Below are 7,897 nucleotides of genomic sequence, written 5' to 3' on the forward strand. Positions count from 1 at the left end.
TACTGTAAGAATATAGGATTTGCATTGTAATTTTTATTTTTTCAAAGGCACTTGACAAGTTATAATGCCACTGTCACTGTTCTATTTTCAAATGTAATAAAAGTACAGTTTTAATCGACTTAACTTGTTTTTTACTATCGACTTTAATTAATTTGCTATATAATATTAAAGTAATCGATTATACACAACATACTGTTGACTAGTTAAATATATAATAAACTGTATGCTTGGTATATATAAATGAATTCCTAAACTCGTAACCTAAAATAGACCCTTGTCATGGTCTATTCAAGAAACTCTATTCTAAATACACTGAATAATGCAATGTAACCATGACGTGTGGGATCAAGTGCCCATTTGAAATGACTCAACTAATTCGGCTGACACGTCTTTTCATTTTTACACGCCTCCTTGTCTACGTACGCGCTACACATGTTGAGCAACGATTGGTTCCTCTATTTCTTCATTGGTCTATTTAACAAACTTAGAAGTCTATTTTATACTTACTTATCTTCCTCAAGAAGCACATATAAACTACAACAATGATAAGAATGACTTATAATTTTAGACTGCTGTGGAGAATACAAACCACATCCAATCAAAATCTGCTCAGGATGAGGAGCGACCTAGATTTTCTCTTTCAGGGTCTCACTGCTGATTAGCGTTAGATGGATATCCAGCGGATGGCCCACTTTATTCGGGTCATAGTGGAGAGGCTTCGACTAGATCCCATCTACCTCATCACCCTCTCCCCAACATCTTTGTAGTGTAGTGTAGTCTTTTATTTGTTGTTATTGCTTAGAGTTTATTTCAAAAGCTTTCATAGTGGTTTCATTTTATAAATGAATGCTTTATTTTTTGCACTTTTGTTGGATTATTTACCTATTAATGTATGTAATAAAAATAAACTCTTTAAGTTTAATATAAAATCTTTCATTTCTGTTCAAGTATTGTGTTCAATTTCTATTCAAGTATTATGTTGTATTTTAATTCTATTCAATTTTCTCTTCAAGTTTTATATAACATAATCGATGCTTGATCATTTATATTATTCAGTGAACCTTGAAGATATATTTTAGACGTACGCACCATATGCCCAAAAGGGATAAAATAATAAAATATTTCACTAAAACTGACGAAGATCGAAATATTCAACAAATACTAGTTACAATAATAATATATCACATACGGACATCATTTTTCATATAATAAATTATACAATACATTATAGATATTTCTATTTTTCGATACATGGCATATGCAAAGGTCGGCGATCGAATGATTGAATATATGAACAACTTAAAACTATGACTAAAAAAAGAGAAATTAAATTAAAAAAAAATAAAAGTGGATCAATTGACAATATTCAAATATTTTAAAGCAATTTAGCTACATTTATTGTGACTCCATATCATTTTTGAACATGTTCAAGTGATATTTAAGACATGCAATTGTCCTAAATCACTAAGATAGGACTAATAGGGAGAAATTAATTAAATAAAATAAATTGACATCATTCAAGCTATGCGAAATAACTAAATCACATAATATGAGAGTACACAATAATTAGACACATGATTTAATGAGTATAAAAAAGAGTGATGCTTGTGAGAGTTCATATGACAAGTAATATTTGAGAGCAAGTAGTCCTTCTTAAAGCATACACTTATTTTGAGTAATTGGTTGTTACTATCATTGTTCTTTCTTACACTCATTAGATAGTGTGTTCAATTATTTTTTACTCGAATATGATGATATTTAGTTATTTTTCATTGCTTGAGCGGTGTTAATTCTTTTATTTTCTTTCATTCCTTCCTTTTTATTCCCATCTTACTTGTTAATATTCATATGTTTGATGCTAGACCTATAAAGATATCTTATATATATATATATATATATATATATATATATATATATATATTATGTTTATGATTTGTTATAGATGTCTAAATTTGTTGTATATTTACATATTATAGATCAATCTATGTATTAATACGAAACTATTTAAAAGGTCAAGGATCGACTGATTGAGTCTATTCTCAAGTAAGATATGATTAAAAAGAAGAAATAAAATAAAATAACTCAACATCATTCAAGCAACACGAGATAACTAAATATCATCATATGAGAGTACACAATAATTGAACACCCTGATCTAATGTGTGTAAGGAAGAGTAATTGTAGTAACAATAAATTACTCAGAACAAATGCATGCTTTGAGAAGGACTATCTGGTTTCAAGCATTACTTGTCATATGAACACTCACAAACACAACTCTTTCTTATACTCATTAGATTATGTATTTAATTATTGTGTACTCTCATATTATATGATTTAGTTATTTTACATTGTTTGAATGATGTTAATTTATTTTTATTTTATTTTATTTTTCACTTTTTAGTCCTATCTTAGTAATTTAGGATAATTACATGTCTTAAATATCACTTGAACATTTTCAAAAGTGATATAGAGTCAAAATAGATGCAGTTAAATTACTTTAAAATATTTGAATGTTGTTAATTGACCTACTTTTATTTTATTTTATATAGTTTCTTTCTTTTTTTAGTTCTATGTTACTTGAAAATAGATTCAATCAGTCGAGCCTCAATATTTCAAGCAGTTGTGTATCGATGCATAGATTCTTTTATAATATACTAGAAAATATTTTCTTATCAATAATGACATAAGAAGATGATATACCCGTGCATAGTCTACTATGTATTGGATGTTTCAAACTTTATCAATTTTAGAAAGTCCCAACTGCAACTTGTTTAACATTACAGTCCTTTCAGATCACACAAAGAAAGGGTCTATAATAAACCACAAAGATCAATTTTAGACCACAAAATTTATTTTAGACCACTTTCAATGTTAATGATAAATCATTTGTATGGGCTACACTCATGTCCCAATGATCAAAAAGTACAAGTCTCCAACGATCACATTTTTGTCAATCCTACTATATAAATGCATGGGACCTCTTTAAACTCCTTCATGTTCTTTTATTCATTCATTTCTTATTTTTTTTCAACAAAAACAACATATCAAACATTCAAAAATATTTAAATTTTTCATTACAGTAATTTCGCTATTTTAAGACAATGCGAATCTACAAAAATTCAAGTTAAAAATTTTATAATTGTGCAGTTAAAAAGGTGTGCTCTTTAATTAAAAATTATACATTATTTATGTGCATTAAGTAATAAAACTCTCTAATTTTTCTTCGTCATTTTAGGATAATGGTGAATATTTTTATTTTAAGTAGATTCTTCTCGAATTTGAGTAATCAAAATTTCAAGGCGTTGGAAAGTTTGAAATATTAAAAGGCCTTTGAAAGTTCTTCTTATGATGTTATATAGAGAATTGAAACACAAGATAAATCACTTAAAATGATTATTGAAAGACGCTGAAGTAGAGAGAGATCAACTTAAACAGAGGTTGGTTGTGACCGAAGAAAAATGAGAAAGACCTAAAAATTATGTTGTATGATTTACTATTAGTATTGACTTTTGGACAAATGTAATGAGGGTGTAGTGGTATTGAACGTAGTATGAATATTTACTTTATATTGTGTATGCCTTACCTTTTATTAATCAACTACTCTAAATTTATATTATCTATGTTTTACTTTTTATTCATCGAGTACTCTATATTTACATTATATATGTTTCATCTTTTATTCAGTGTCTTTAAATGATGACAATCATCTAAAAATATTGACATTGATTATATAAATTGTAACACATTAATAGTAAACATACTAAAAATTTTCACATTATCATGAAGCAGTTTCATAAAAATAATTGTTTATCATTACTCATTCAAAGCAAAAAAATTTAAATTGTTAGTCTCCATCATTTTCTAATAAAAACTTTGTTGTCTCAACTCAAACCTCATAATAGAACAACAAATGAAAAAATTATTGTCTCAAAGGCCAATCAAATAAACATATTACACCCAAATAAAAATTATAAATTATTTTCTAATTCCTCAGTTGTCCTCTTTCCGATAATGAAGTTGCTGATTTCATCAACAACGTCCTTAAGAACATGATCCATAGTCACTCGCTTGACGTATTTTCTTCTTCTTCTTCTTCTTTCACGGTTGTTTTTTTTTCTTCTTCTTTCTCTTCTCCCTTTACTGGTGCCTGCATTCCTTCTTCTTCTTCCACTATTATTTTATTTTTTTCTTCTTTCTTCTTTCTTCTTTCTGCTTTCTCGTATTTCTCTGTTGGTGTCTTTTTTCTTCTTCCTTCTCATTTTCCTTTGTTGGTACCTTCATTTCTACTTCTTTTTGTTCTTTCATTGATTACGCCTTCTTTTGTTCTTTTTCATTCTCTTCTTCCCCAACTCTGCATTGTTTTCTTCTTTCTTCTCTTTTTCCTCTACAGCATTAGTTTCTTTAACTTCTCTCATTTTCACTATATCTTCTTCTTTATTTTGTTCTTACTTTCTCTTTTTTTTTTCTTTTTTCTTTTTTTCTTGTATTCTTCCTCATTATGCTTTCTACTGCTTGATTTATAACCACATCGGTTGATTTATCAAGGATCATCAATTCATCAGTATTGACAGAGGTCTGTTCTCGAGATTGCCTTAAGGAACATTCTTTAATGCTGCAGTCATTGCGAATAGCCTTCACTGCTGAATGCTCACTAGGAAGCTACACATCTACATTTTCAAGTATTTGAGGTCTATAATAAATTATGATATTTGTCAATAAGCTATGGTATTAATTTTATTATAACAAACAATGATTATATATAATATACAATTTTTATAATAAATAGAGAAGATATTACCTTGTTCTTCTTTTTCTCCTTTTTTGTTCTCCTTAATCTCTCTTCTTTGACGAAATCAATCATATCATTCATTATCTCCTCCCATCTAAATATGTGTTCTTTTAAATTTTTAATCATCGATCTCTTATTCACTGTTCTTCATCTACTTGACCTCGCACAGTGAATGACATGTCTTGACACAATATTTTCATTCAAATTATGGTTATCGTATCTAATCCTCACCATCCACTGATGAAGTGATCACAGTCACACCATACAAATTGTCCTTCAAGTCATCGTTGAATGAGTCATTTGTCTCGTCAGTGCATGCTCTAAATTTCATCATGTATTGCTGCTTCATTTCATGTACCATTAGAATGAGGTACGGGTGCACTTTCTAAAGACAAATAAGCAAAATGTGATTATTAAGAAACTCATTTTTGTTAGAACATAATAAAAAATAAATAAAAATTCATACCTTTGTGCTCCATTCATTTACATATGGATCACTTTCGATCAGTTTATCACCTTTTGAGATGTGCTATCTGAACAACTGAGAAATGGACAGCGAGTCTTCTCTTGATTTTTCACTTCTCCTACCGAGCTGGGGGAATTGATTTGTATATCCAAATCTATTTCATAAATGAATGTCGGTATAGAATAAATTAATTTAATGATTGATAATCAATATTAGAAATGTCCAAGAAAATTCATAGAGCGTGTATGATAAAGATCCCGTCTTCACGTATGCATTCTGGTGAGTTTATTTGTTTCTTCAGATAGTCTAGAGTTAATATGAATGACTCCTTACTGTATCTCTTAAAGTAATTCAGGTTATCCACCATCTTCATCATATCTACATATATTCACTAATTTCGACAAATGTCATGCAAGAAATATGCAGTGCACGAACTAAATCAAATAGCATTTGAACTTGTTCTCCTTGTCCAGACCCCATCTCTGAAAAGCTTCAATAATTTCATTCTAGAAACAGTCTTCTTTCTCGCAACCTTTTAAAAAAAAAATTATCCTCCTCCTTGACTTTAAAATATTTCAAATCACAAAAATATCGCCTACAACTTAACCACGTTATTAGTGCAAACTTTTTCAGGCCAAAATATGTCGGCCTGTCATTGAGGCAGAACTACATTCATGCAACATATTGTACTTCTCAACATACAAGATTCCTTGAACCTCAACTTGAGACGTTACAACCATCACATGTTGGAATTCATAAAACAAATTCAATCGAGACCTAACGAATATCTTAGCCGAAAAGGACGTCAAAAAAGATCCAATATCATTCATGAATGTGGTAAGGTCATACCTCTCGTCGGAAATAAATTTTGCATAGTGGAGCAAGATCAATCCTTACTCGTCTTCTTTCTCTATCCTACACTCAAATTCGTGATCATCTCCACTAGAAGCTTGAATTCCTTGATCACTAGAGTTTTTATGCTCGGACTCATTGATTATCTTTCCTTTTGAAGCCCTTTCAGCTTCTTCAGTTTTGTGTTTATTATCAGTGTTAATCTTTGCACCCCTAAATCTAGTCATTTTTATTTATCTAGGTACAAAATGAAGTTGAACAATTAACTGTTATATCAAAAAAGTGTCGAATCGATCTAACAGTCTATTAATAGAAAAACAACACAAACAGATAAATGTAAAATTAAAAATAAAAAAAATATATCTAAAACACATTATAATCAAGAACAATTGAAAATCAAACCCAGGAATCAAATAAATAGCTATTCAATTGAACGATTTATTAACAGAACAACAGCAATGTATGAACCAAACCTCAAATACAGGAATCTAAAATACTATTACATTGAAGAAAAAAAAAATTTTAAAAATCTAGATTTTTAGGCACAATAACCGATAGAATCGAAAAAATTCAACATGCAATCAACAACGATAATCAAAATCCAACAAAAATTCATCAAGAATCAGACAAATTTTTACTTAAAAACAAAACATTTCAGCAAAATCAAATCCCATTTTTTAGAAATTTCAAATTATTTTGTCCAATATCAATTCAATAGAAATAAAACATACAAAAACGCAAAAAAAATCATTAATATTGAGTAGAAATTAGTTGGAAGATGGAGCAAACTTACCTTAATTGAAAGATGAACGAAATTCGATCTTTGAAGAAGAGAAAAAATAAAAATGGAGCTTTGAAAAGAAAATGCAGAAAAGACGAAAAGGTGAAGAGAGTTAAGAGAGCGAAAATTAATTGACGGGTATTTTAAAAAAAAATATAAGTAAAAAATATTTTAAAAATATTTAGTGGTGACAATAATTTTTAAAAGTTTATAAATAGACCCATGCTTCACACCTTTTCTATTATCTTTTCCCAAATTCTAAAAAATAGATCAAAATTAAAATTAAAAGTAACGTCTCTTTTTTTAATTAAGTTTGACAAGTGAATATATTACTAAAAATATAAGATAAATGTAATTAAATAAAATATATAATATTATATATAGAGCCGTCAATATGGGCCAAGGCCCGGTGGGCCAGCCCGGCCCGGCTTGTAATTTGATGGGGTGGGATTCAATTTTTGTAGCCCCTTTACGAGCAGGGCTTTTTAGCCCGGTCCGAATAAGCCCATGGCCCGTAGGGCTTGAGGACTGTGGGTTGGGGTAATCCGTGGCCCGGCCCGTCAGTCAAATAATAAATAATTTAAAAATAAAATAAAATACTGAAAAATAATAAAAAAGTTTAAAAACAATCAAGTCCAATGATGACCATTGACTGGTTCCATTAACAAAGTAAATGGAAACTGGAAAGTTTCCTAATTTTCTATCTAATAAATAATAAAATAATTAAATATCTACGACTAAAACATAAAGAGTACATTGTACTCTTCACTTTCCTAATTTCCGTAGTTCAGCTAGCCGCCTCCTCTTCACTACATCTCCCTCAACGCATCATCGACTTTCAACCGTGATCTTTTCGATTGAGTAGTGCCACCTCTTTATTTTCTTCCTACTTTGGGTGATTCGAGCTCTGGCTCCCTTTTGATTAACAAACTTTAATACTATGTGTTATTGTGTGATAAATATTTATGTTTATTAACAGTGTAAAATTAAATTATAAAATATTATTTTT

At 29.3% G+C, this 7,897-nt stretch overlaps 1 long non-coding RNA gene across 1 annotated transcript; it reads right to left on the bottom strand.

The window, feature by feature from the left end:
• Window positions 1-3,857: 3,857 nt before the first annotated feature.
• LOC107878061 lies at window positions 3,858-7,025 on the bottom strand. The gene is made up of 4 exons (XR_001676712.2): window positions 6,901-7,025; window positions 5,256-5,409; window positions 4,799-5,174; window positions 3,858-4,667 (listed from the first exon to the last, which is right to left on the bottom strand). It is a non-coding gene; the product is annotated as an uncharacterized LOC107878061 (long non-coding RNA).
• Between the last annotated feature and the right edge of the window lie 872 nt (window positions 7,026-7,897).

This window comes from Capsicum annuum, chromosome 7 (assembly GCF_002878395.1).
Source record: "Capsicum annuum cultivar UCD-10X-F1 chromosome 7, UCD10Xv1.1, whole genome shotgun sequence".
Classification (NCBI taxonomy): Eukaryota; Viridiplantae; Streptophyta; class Magnoliopsida; order Solanales; family Solanaceae; genus Capsicum; species Capsicum annuum.